Here is a 12,899-nt window from a genome sequence, read left to right as displayed (position 1 = left end):
TAATGAAGTGAGGGATAGAAAGATTTTTATTGAGAAGGGTAAAGAGGGAGAGAAAAAGAATGTGTGTGGGTGTGCGTGTGTGCGTGTGTGTATGTGTGTGAGAGAGTAAGAGAGAGAGAGAGAGAGAGAGAGGGTAGAGAAAAAAGGGAATCATCAAGACAAACACAAAACAATATTTTCTTTAAATATCTGAAAATACATTTTCTGACCCAATTTTAGTTCTTAACCTGCTTTTCCTTAACCACTTTTCAAAACTGATTACCCTTATATGATAATTCGAAGTGCTTACATGGCCTACGCATACAGCTAATTGAATAAAGTCTTCATACGAAACAAGAGTAATGTTGCAGGACTTTCCCTCGACTCTGCCACCGATTTTTATCCACGCTTGCCAGACTTGGCAATATATATTTATATGAAAAAGAGCACCAAGTGTTCTTTAAATCGTAAATCCTATTAATTTCCGTTTCGTGAAGGCTCCCTATTTTAATTACACGCCCGGGCTTTGCGTGTTTCCCCGCCGGCGTACATCTGTGTCGGGCAATGAGATGAACACGTCATCTAGCAATCGAGGCTTTATTTATTGCGAATTTTCATGGTGGCTCAGGTTTTGTCAGAGAACACCTAAACAAATCATATGACTGCCTGTTTAAATACATTTTTTCTCTGTTGTTGCGATATTGGAAATATTATGGAGAATCATCTGTCAATGGTCAGAAAGGCGTGCTATTTTCGGAGTTCGGTATATTCACCCTGAGGGGGGAAATGTGTGCTGATTTGATTTTTTTTTCTAGTTATGATTATTGACCATCACAATGCGTCTGCGAATTATTATTGCTTTACTATCTAAAACATTCTCTATAGATGTGCACCACGTGTCTTTGCTTCGCTCTTATGCCATACTTCTATACGAATTTTACGCTGGCAGAGACCCAACAAAAAGTCATCTCAAAGGCAATTTCATTATCTATTAAATGTCCCATAGAAATTATTTTGGGATTATGAGATGCATATTACGTTTGCACATTTCAAAAGGTGCTCGGCAAGGCTATTGAAACTGCCTTTAATATATTAATATTTGAATGCCTTTCCGGTCGTGTTCCACATTTGTAATTGGTTTTAATCAGTTGATGCTGAATCTGATATGTTTAATGATATGATAAATGTTTTCATGCATTGTGAGATCTGGTATACCATGGGACACTGATTGAGTCAAGATTCACATATTGAACCCCGAGTTTGTTATTCATTTTTAAGTGGAACCCCTCCCCCTGTTCTACAGTCTCCATTCGTGTAGCGAACTCGGTTGCTAAGTAAGATTAGGGGCGGATGCAACCTTTTTAGAAAGCACGGGTAACATCTTTGGTCAGTTGAAATATATATGAGGAAATAGTAGAGTATTCTAAATAGTTGCATGTAGGAGATGGGTTAAAGAGTGGGCTAGGGATTATCAAAATCTAGTAATAGCAACAAAATGTCATGATATAATAAAACAAAACTATATGTATGCTTTGAACTTAAAAAGGGATGAATATTATATAAAGAGATTGGAAGTGCCTGAAGATTCCGGGAATACAATTTCCATCGCGTTTTCCTATCTCGTTTTCTTTAATTTATCCTCTCTCTCTCTCTCTCTCTCTCTCTCTCTCTCTACGTTGTCTCTTTCTGTCACTACCCTACTCCCATCTCAGCCCCTTATGATTATTTAAACCAGGAATAAATAAACAAGACCTGTCTAATAGTCGTCAACGGCTTACCGTAAATTGCTTTTTGAAGATTTATTTTCTTTCGACGTATGAATGAGTCCCTATCATAATGTCACGTCTCAATACGTGCTCTTCCCCTCTAGATCCACTCTGAGATGAGATATTGCACCATTCTTTTTCTGATCAGGATTTCAGTCAAATATTTATTGTATGAAAAGGGGGCTAGAATATACACATTGCGTTCATTTTAAATAGTATTGAGGTACAAATTAATGTTTAAGCTGTCATAAACACGTATCGCAATGTTTCTGTGTTTACATATTATTACAGGCTGTACCAATTTGAAGACTATAAACAGTTTCGGATTTATATATCATGATTTATAAGGTAGTTTTCAATGTGTGTTTATTTCATCCTACGTCCCTTCCTCCGTAAAAAAGTAGCCATCTTAGGGGATGGATCATATCGTCTTCTTTTCTTGATCGCTTCTATTTTCTCTTTCCTTTTTTGCCCTTTTCTATCCTTCTTTTCCCTCTGCTTTTCTCTGTCGATCGATATGGAACGGGGGTGCTCCCTTTATCTCTCTGTAGCTACATTAATCGCAATAACTCATACTGCCCACCACCAACCCCAAGAACAAGAGATTAAAATGATTTGTATTGCCCAACAGCAATGCAAAAACAACAACAACGATTCAGAGCCAATGCTTCATTAACAAGTATCTAATGGTATTTTTTTTGTTTAAATGTCATCGCAGTGCGCTGTTAAATCTTTGTTATATTGTGCTATTTTCTTCACGTAATATTTCCTCTGTGATAAAACCCCGTTGATAAAAAAAGAGAAAAATAGTTTAATGGTGACGAAATAATACTCATTTGTCAAGAGTTAAGAGCAATATGTCAGGAGTCACTGTCGTCTTAACATATTCAATTCTATTACATTTTGAATGCTATTTGACAACTGCGAACTTATGTTACGCAACACTATACTACTTAAAGTGCTCTCTTTTGAAAAACATACCGATTCCGTCTACGAAGCAATAAACTCGACAGAGACCTTGAATAAGCATGTTTAAAACATGGAATTAAAGATGCCATGTCAGTGATGTCAACAGTTCAAAGATAAAGTTACCTAATGGGCACGGGGTTACAATTGAAAAGAAACAGTCTTGAAGCAATTGAGAGTGGGTGGTTATGTCATGTATGTAGTACATTAGCATTGATGCATACTGTTAGGTTATGGAATGATCAAAATAGAAATTAACTAATCTTTGCTGCGTATTAAGTGCACAGCGCTCATTATATCGTATATGGCACCACGCATAAATGTTTTGTATGTGTAGTGTAATATTTTGAGCTATAATTAACATATCTCGAATAGGAGGGCAATTGAAGAGTTTTAAGGGGGCATTTCTACTGTAAAATTCTTCCGAATAAACAGAAAGCTCTCGAAATATTTTCATCTTAACCAGAACCTTCTCTTTTAGAGCTTCTCAATATCATTTTTAAAGTAAAACAAACAAACCGAGCGAATATGTCGCATTGCCTTGGGCCAGGTAGAACTTTTGATATTCTGGCAGGAAAAGTTTTAATTTTTTATATATTTCGTTTCAGGTGATTCTCCCGTTTCATAATTTGATATCCATATGTTTTAATGTATTGAAAATTGAAATGGCTATTCAGTTACATGGTTTGTGTTCAAATGAGAATGCTTTGAATGTGGATAGATTATTAAACATTTTATTCTTCAAATTTAAGCAGGAAAGATGTTTCAACTAAAATTTGCACTACAAGAATATGGACACTATCAGAAGATTCCTTTTATCAATGAATAAACAGCCACTTCGGTAGTCATACAAAAGTGTACATTCTCGTGTGGAGAATACTGCAATTGGCAATACGCGTGAAATCAAATCACAATAAATAATATATCTCTATACAATAGTAATTTAGGTGGGAATAATTGGGAACGGGTCAGGTGTCATATTCCTATCGTGACAAAAAACTAATTTATGGCTCGCCCTACACATAAATCACCGCCCCCTTTTGCTGTTTTCTATATCCAATGATGTAGTGGGGAGGTATTGCCTATAGTTCATAAACGCGTCACAAACGCATGCGTTGCAGAAGCGAGAAAATCGGTAGAAGAAGTCATGGGAGTGTGAATGTCACAGCATTGATGCCCTCGAAGAGGTGCCTCTTCATTTCCTTCCCGACACCTACAGGTACAGAGATGAAGTGATACTTGATTATCTTTCGCCTCTGGAACACATTCGAAGGTTGGACGTGTGTTTGCCATCACGAGGATGGATTTGATGTTTGATGACGTGTCGTCGCCATCGCGACAATGACCCCCTCTGTGTAATGTGTTTATGCGACAGGCTCAGCTGGTGAAGGCCACCTGCTGATCGAACATTCAAGGACCACTCCGCTTTGGCGCAGTGATTGTAATAAAGCCCGTTGCAGACGATACGTCATTGCCCTGACGCAGGACTGACGAGAGGACTGAGTCAGTGACTTGCGTGCCGTCTGACGCGCCATGTCAAAGTGATATGGTACAAAAGGTTAACACAAAATGAACAATACAAGCACTGATTTGAATTAATGGCGTATGCGCTATTCACCTCCACATGACTTTCTAGCGCATCAAATGACGCTAAAGAAATGACACCCCGTGCGTGTGACTAGTGCGTGACCGCCAAATGCGCCGATGAGCGGTTTTCGCATTCCCATGTAGAAAGAACTTGGTAGATGATGGGTAAGGACGGGCTCCTAAAATTACCCAACTAAAATACGGCAGGCATCATCATTAAAGATGTATTTGATCAAAGCGTTGACAGCGTTCACCATAAAAAGTCAAATGCAAATAAATTGACGGCATTTCTCGATTTCAGGAAAGTGCTTATTATTTATTAATTTAATATGCTTATCAATTATTGATTAAATATTTAAATATATGAAGATAAATGACCGGGAATAACTTCTGAAGATATTTATAACTATTCCTTAGGTTTCTAATTAGCCATACGAATGTATTATTTAGCTTAGTAGTAGCAAATATCTTCGTTCTGATGCCAAACAAGTTCAGTGTCTATTTTGCCCTGCTTCTTGTCTCCAATTGTTGCCATGGCTAAGGTCTATGGGGACCCCGGTGCTAATATGTGCACACCCGCAGTTTGAGTACAGCACTTAAAAAGAAACCATACCGGCCATGTGACTTATTGAGCGGTTTTCCATCTTTTGTGTGTGTCTCTGAGTTGACTGCCTGTCACCGATGCATTCACACTGCCTGTAAAAGCCTGAATTGTGACGACATGTTTTGTAAATGAGGCAGTTGGCGTTGATATCGTTTTAATCATCTACCGTAGATATGAACTTACTAGAGAGTGAATGGAGCGGTAAGAATATATATTTGTTTTAATAGATAGAAAGTTACAATGATCCGATGACTGATACAACGTAACTAAGTACCTGTATTTTATTTTAATGGCTCTCATAAAATTTGTTACATAATAGGGCCAGTTGTTATTGAAACAAGTTTGGGGTTCTGTTTGTTTGTATGCGATCGCGTATGGGTGTGGATAAATGTAAGTGCGTAAATGTATGTGCGTGCGTGTGTTTGTGTGTGTACGTACGTGGGTGTGGTGAATGTATGTGCGCGTGTGCGTAGGTATATATGTGTGTGTGGAGTATGTGGGGGTTAACCGTTCAGAGGGCACTGCGCTGGATGTGAACTCCTCTGCGTAAACCTGATGTAACGGCAGTGCGGACGTCTCATAATAGATTGATGGTCATGGTGTCGGAGCGTCAGGCCATGGGTGCTAGGCGCTATCCCCGTGGACACCAATATCTGCGCTTAACGGAAATCGGTTTGAAGACCCTGTAAAGGCTCAGCGGCCAGAAGGTGTTGGTCCCTTTTTTCACTTTAGAACAGACAGACATACATGACACAAGCATGATCTACTAGAGATAGGGGACACATAGATCATACGCATCTCCCGAATTTTCGACCTTTTGACAATAACATTTCTTTCTTTCTGATATCTTGGTATCTAGATAGAATCTAGAACATTAATAATGAACGGAAGGGGTTGATATAATGATTACAATGCAAATGATGAGAATAAAATATAGCGATTGACGGTGACATCTCAAAACAGAATGCCTGTATTCCTTGTAACAAAGCTTCCAATACGTGCCAGTTGTTTTACAATATCCCTTTTCCTTTTAGAGTTCATATAAATCCGTAGTCCATGGAACGAGAATCATGTCATATGAATTGTAATCTTGTTTTTGTAATACCTCTATACAAGTAACCTAAACACTATCTCGAAATAATTATTCCCTTCGGGGAATTAAGACTAGTTTCTAAATTAACTAAGTTGGCAGACTATCTTTAAAAAGAACTTGGCGCCACTTTATACTCGATGTCTCAGTAGCATATTTCCCCTGACTCCATGTAGCAGGCGCGCCGGAAGCAGTTTGGGATTGGGGGGGCAAACATTCCAGGGGGCTCACCTTCCGAGGGCAGTGACGTAATGAGAAAAAACGTTCGGAAGGGGGGGGGGGCAGACGAAAAATCTGCATCACCACCAGTCTTACACGTTACATGCAGGTCCCGCGGAACGTTTTTCAAAGTGAAGTATTAACGATCAGGTAGAGCGTAAATTGGCGTGGGGTCCAGCCTCGGCAGGGTGTCAAGGGGCTGAGCCCCCGGAAGCTCAGGGATTTTAGGTATTTAATTACGGTTAGATGAGCATCCAGGGGCCTCTTTAAGGCCATTGACGTGTTCCAGAGGGGGGGGGGGAGCCCCCAGAAGCTCAGAGGTTTTAATATTTAACTACGGTCAGATGAGCAACCAGGGGCCGCCCTAGGGCACTTGGTGGGGTCCAGGGGGCAGGGCCCCCGGAAGCTCAGGGGTTTTAGGTATTGAATAATGGTCAGATGAGCATCCAGGGGGCCGCCTTATAGGGCCCTTGGTGGGGTCCAGGGGGCAGAGCCCCCGGAAGCTCAGGGGTTTTAGGTATTGAATAATGGTCAGATGAGCATCCAGGGGCCCGCCTTATAGGGCCCTTGGTGGGGTCCAGGGGGCAGAGCCCCCGGAAGCTCAGGGGTTTTAGGTATTTAATTACGGTCAGATGAGCATCCAGGGGCCCGCCTTAGAGCCCTTGGTGGGGTCCAGGGGGCAGAGCCCCCGGAAGCTCAGGGGTTTTAGGTATTTAATTACGGTCAGATGAGCATCCAGGGGCCCGCCTTAGAGCCCTTGGTGGGGTCCAGGGGGCAGAGCCCCCGGAAGCTCAGGGGTTTTAGGTATTTAATTACGGTCAGATGAGCATCCAGGGGCCCGCCTTAGGGCCCTTGGTGGGGTCCGGGGGCGGAGCACCCGTAAGCTCTGGGGTTTTAGGCATTTAATTACGGTCAGATGAGCATTTTTTATGCCTTATTTGTGACATTGGCAGGTCACTAATTTTTTCTCTCCGTCTTTCTTTCTTTTTCTCTTTAACATACTTTTTCAAAAAGTGAGGGGGGAGGGGCTCGAGCCCAGCCACTTTGCAGACCATGTCATAAAGGCTTCTAAATAAGCGTATTTTTCGCCCGACTGTAATTTGGGAATTTCTTATTTTCCAACAAACGCATAAAAAGGTATGATTAAAAAAAAAATGGAGAAAAAATACCGGAAAATCATGTCATAACAGCAACATGTGTAAATCACTGGTATCGTATAGATATACCCCCCCCCCCATCAGTACGCCAGCGTTCAGGGGCTCATGTCTTCTCACCCCTACAACAAAACCAAAAAAACAGACACGTTTTCCCATTCTCGCACAATATGTCCACGATATGCGCGTATCGCTATTATAAACCGTATAGGTAGCATGCGCAATGTTTATAAAAATTTAATTCCTGTGAACTTTCCTTTTCTTTGAATGGAATGGTATATGTGCTTTAATTCAGGTTTTTATTATTGTTATGTTCTTTTGGGTTAAAAATACAAACCATGTTTATTCCTTTACTGCTTTTTTTTTTTTTTTTTGGAGGGGGGGGGGCGTTTTGGGGGGCAAAAATGCGTTTTGCCCCCCCACTTTTTTGACTGGGGGGGGGCAACTGCCCCCCCTGCCCCCCCCCCCCCACTTCCGGCGCCTATGCCATGTAGGCCTACTTAACAAAAGAGCTGGATTAAATAACTATGTCCACATTTTCGTTATAACTATATCTTATAATAATACAAATAATTTTTAGCTTTTGTATAGCGCTTAATACATCTCGGACGACTCTAAGCGCTTTACAGATAATAATAATCATTCGGGCAACTCTCTCGGTAATACCCAACGATTTTGCTGATTTTCCTGTCAATAGGTATACATGTATAACTTTCATAGTTATTCATTTTCTATGTATTTAAGTCTTTATTCTTCATTATATAATTTTGAAAAAATACATTTTAGTCCTCCATGGGCTATTTTATTGAGTCAAACAAAACATTTTACAAATCAATGAAATGAAGTCTTTCTTCAACTCAAATTAAACAAAATACTTTAACATTTCTCTCCGTGTTGTTCATACAAACAAATGTTGCAGTGACTGCCATTTAGTAAAAAATTGTTTTACATTCTAGATATAGAATGAATATATCTCTTGTCTTCATAATATTGAATAATTAATATTATATAGTGACTTTCTTAGTTTTAGGGTACATAATTATGTCTCCCCTTCTCGTTCATAAGTTCTTTGCTAACCCTGTCCTTCTCATTCCGTACGATTAGTTTCATTGAGTCGGTGCTATATCATTGTGTTCACGTAAAAAAGATTCTGCTTTTCTCCCATTCCGGTAAAGTTATTTCAGTATCCGACATTCTTATTATTATGATTATTAATAAGAAATAAATAATATTGTCGACATCAGCTGTTAAAAGACATCCATAGTTACAGGATGGTCATTCACTAAATACAACATGACAGTCATATTAAACTTCTGATCCTGATTTACCTTTTTAATTTACTTCTCGCCCTGTTCTAGAAATTTGACGCCTCACTTTGTCCTAGGTGATTGAATACAGGCACACTTTTATACCTTCGATACTGCTCTATTTGCCTACCACGCCCGTGGAGCAGCGTTGTTGTAGGATAGTGTTTGCTGTGATAAAGCTTTTAGCAACGCGATACCCCCACGCTGCTGCGGGGCGTGAACTAGGTCGGGCGGAGCAGAACTGGGACATTTTCGCTCCAATAAGTGCCGACATTGATGCTGCTTTCGGCTACTGTCTCTGATCATAATTCCACGATGATACCATTCATCAATTTTCGTCCTGATAGCATCAGCAGCCGCGACCGCCCCATCATCATCATCATACTTAAGTTTATTTATTAATTCATATTTTGTTTCTGACCCCTTTTGAGAGACCTACTTTACCACTTGCACATTTTTGTTGACCCATTTTCCATGTTTCATCATGACACTGATTAAGATGATAAGTCGGTTCGGGAGTGAAGGGGGGAGGGGGTACAGACTGCTCCATTTTATAATGTAATTTCCAATAAGAGGCGTGAAACATATGGTATTGTATCAATAGACTGATAGTTTGAAACGATATACTATTATATACTGATATTTCCCTATCTGTCAATAAGTCACGATTTGATTTTACGCATTTAACATTAACAACATGAAAATTAAGCCTTTTCCATGCAGCTTAGCATCTTATATATATTACGCAATATTTCAGGGTACTTTTGTACCTGAATTTGCGCTCAATACATAAGTGAAAGAAAAAATTGTATCGCATCACTTTAATAGAATAGTTCTTCCGTATACCATCTCCGTAATAATGTCCGGGTTTAATTTGAGTATGTGTTCTTGTAATAATAATGTCTTCCTTGTAATACCCACGCCGGTGCAGATGGAACTACGTGATTTAGAATTTAATATAAATTGAACAATTAAATTCTCTGTTGCTTCATTATGGGAAAATTGCCCAGGTTTGAGGAAGCTATCACTCCTGTTGCTATACATGTACACGCATTCAAAAAATTATTAAATATTACTCCATCCCAAGCAATATTGATGCTTTGAAGAATGTACACGGTTGCCCAAGACGTTCGAATATTTTTTTTCTTTACCTCTTTTCATAAAATTCAATGTAACATTTGTTATACGTAAAGTTGATATATTCTTATAACTCTATTGACCAATTATGGAATTTTGATCTACCAGGTTCCGAGAACGAACTATAAACTTTATGTACGACAAAATAAATCAAATTGTCACAATACTTCCTGAAGAGAAATTAAACAAATATTTGTATTCCAATTGTATGGGAAACAGCGAAATTTGAGTGTCCACACCCTGTAGACTATATCACCACGCGACCAGGTTGAAAGCCATCGACGCCAGACCTCATCATCATTAGGATGACGGAGGCGGGGAACGGCGACCACGGTTGAGAAATTGTATGATGACGGGGCAATTTTATGGTCATTTTCAATTGTGATTGACCATCCGTTACGATTTTTTTCAGCGGGCCTGGAATTCCTCCGTTGTTGAGAACGCTCGTTTAAAGGTATAAACCAGTTCTGGTCCTGCGATTGCAATATGAAAGAAACGTTTTGGAATCGATCAGAAAAGGTTGATCATCTCGCATATAAATATTGGTGTGTACTGCAAGGTTCTGGAATCATCGAAATGATTTTTAAAAATTGGCCCAGTCTTGGTAAAGTTACAAGCACTGTACACAGAAAGATGTATATGGGACTACGCGATATCTAGCCAGTCCGGATAGATATGATAATTTACCAAATATATCAATTAGTAGGCGGTTTCCCGGCAAAATTTTTATCATCACGTATTAGTCAAAACATATTCTTTCACATGATTGGTAATAAGAGCTTCCATTTCATTTTTGAGAGGGGGCGTTTCCAAAACTGGTCTATACCTTTAAAGAGAAAATTCAGTTCGGGCTAGGTGAAAACATAATTTGTGAGCCTTTTGCGTTCTCTGCATATAAGGTTGGAAGAATATTTTAGAGCCATGCTTTTTAAATGCCCTCACATTTGAGATACTGTATATCGAGAGACAGTTGATGAATTTGGAACAAACATTCACGTCACATGTGTGTGTAGTCCCACGTACTTTATTTCTGTGTGCAGTTCATCTTCTTGTCATCGAATCATTTATTGTTGATCAGTTGTAATACCTTATAATAGACATATGTTTTTTATTTTCTAAACAAAATGATCGAAATTTTCGAATTGCTTCGGAAACCGGTTCTTCTACCATGTTTACAATGAAATTGAATGATCAAGACCCGTTTTTACAAACACCTCAGAGATTGGAGACTGCAACTTGCGATTGATTAGAGGACTTCCGATTGTTTTGGATCAATCGCAACTCCTTATAAGAAGGGGCCCTGAACTCAGCTCTCTGTTTAAAATACATGATGGGTATACAGGATTGACGGAAATTATACTCGAGGCGTTTCAAGTACTTAATATTTGGTAGCAATAACACTTTCTCACAGAGACGGTACGGCAATGAAATCCAGTCATGATGATTTATGGCCTTAACACTGAGTGACTATAAACCGAACTTAGCTTCCACTCTAGGAATATTGGCGTTGAACTCCCACCTCGTTCCGTATTCAATAAAAAAATTCATATTTTGTAGTGACGATTAAGTTTGATGTTGCATATGCTTAAGCAATTGAAATATTTTGTTGGCGCCTTGGATTATTTGTTACATTCTTTTTTAATTTCCAGTCCCTCACTGTCAATTCATCTCGCCCTCCTCTTCTTAAAACAACGACGACCATACACCAAAGTCTGGTCCACTTTAGAAAAATTGGCATTGAACTTTCACCTCGTTCCGTGTTAAATGAAAAATTCATATTTTGTAGTGACGATTAAGTTTGATGTTGCATGTGCTTAAGCAATTGAGATATTTTGTTGGCGCCTTGGTTTATTTGTTGCATTCTTTTTTATTTTCCAGTCCCTCACTGTCTATTCATCTCGCCCTCCTCTTCTTAAAGGTACTATGTCCCATTTGCAGGCCCAAAAAATGAAAAAGTTAAATTCCAACTGCTTTTGAAAGATAATACTAATTTAGAACTTCCCTACAAATTGTGGGGCTTAAAAATGTCTTCAAGTGGGAAAATAATGACTATTAGTTGTCAAATCGACTTTAGGGCTATAGAGCCCAAAAGTAATAGTCTTGATTTTCAGACAATTGTACCGAATGGTCTTACGTTTTATGCTGCGCAAAGATTCAATCAGTTTAATCTTGGCCATCACAAGAAGTGGGTTATTGATGTAGACAAATGCTCATGTACCCTTTACAACTCTTTTCATGTATGTTATTACCAAAGAAGAAATAAAGCCAGTCAGTCACTCAATAGTGTCTGACAGTGAAGTCTAGCAAGTAAACGGGTTTCCTTGCATAATTTGAATATGAGGACACTGCTAACGTTTAAATTTCACAGATAGGACATACATGACATATTCATAATTCCTGCAAAGTTCTACAGAATTTGAGGTTGGCTGCAAAAGGGACATAGTACCTTTAACACCGAAGACCATAAACAGAACTCTGGTCCACTCTAGACAAATTGGCATTGAACTTTCACCTCGTTCCGTGTTAAATGAAAAATTCATATTTTGGAGTGACGATTAAGTTTGATGTTGCATATGCTTAAGCAATTGAAATATTTTGTTGGCGCCCTTTTGCATTCTTTTTCAATTTCCAGTCCCTCACTGTCAATTCATCTCCCCCTCCTCTTCTTAAAACATCGAAGACCATAAACTAAAGCCTGGTCCACTCTAGACAAATCGGCATTGAACTTTCACCTCGTTCCGTGCTAAATGAAAAATCCATATGCAGTGACGACTTAGTCTCGTGTTGCATATGCTTAAACAATTAAACTTTGTTTGGTGCCCTGGTTTATTTGTTGCATCAAGGAGTTACCAGCACTCCTTGGTTGCGTTCGTTTTCATTATGCAGTCCCCCACTGCCCACTCATTTCGCCATTAGTGTAATTGCCCGACGGGTCATCGTTTATCGCTTTACATAATTTCTCACATTCATTTCCGATGCACTGCTGCTAATACACGCGAAGAAGAAAAAATGCTACCATTCGTTGACGTTAACTCTTACGTCGTGAACTCAAATGAAAATTTATTTCGTGAAAATATTTTCTTACAAAAT

Source organism: Strongylocentrotus purpuratus, unplaced genomic scaffold (assembly GCF_000002235.5).
Source record: "Strongylocentrotus purpuratus isolate Spur 01 unplaced genomic scaffold, Spur_5.0 spur5_scaffold_14, whole genome shotgun sequence".
NCBI classification, from domain to species: Eukaryota; Metazoa; Echinodermata; class Echinoidea; order Camarodonta; family Strongylocentrotidae; genus Strongylocentrotus; species Strongylocentrotus purpuratus.
Note: the sequence above shows the minus strand (reverse complement) of the source record.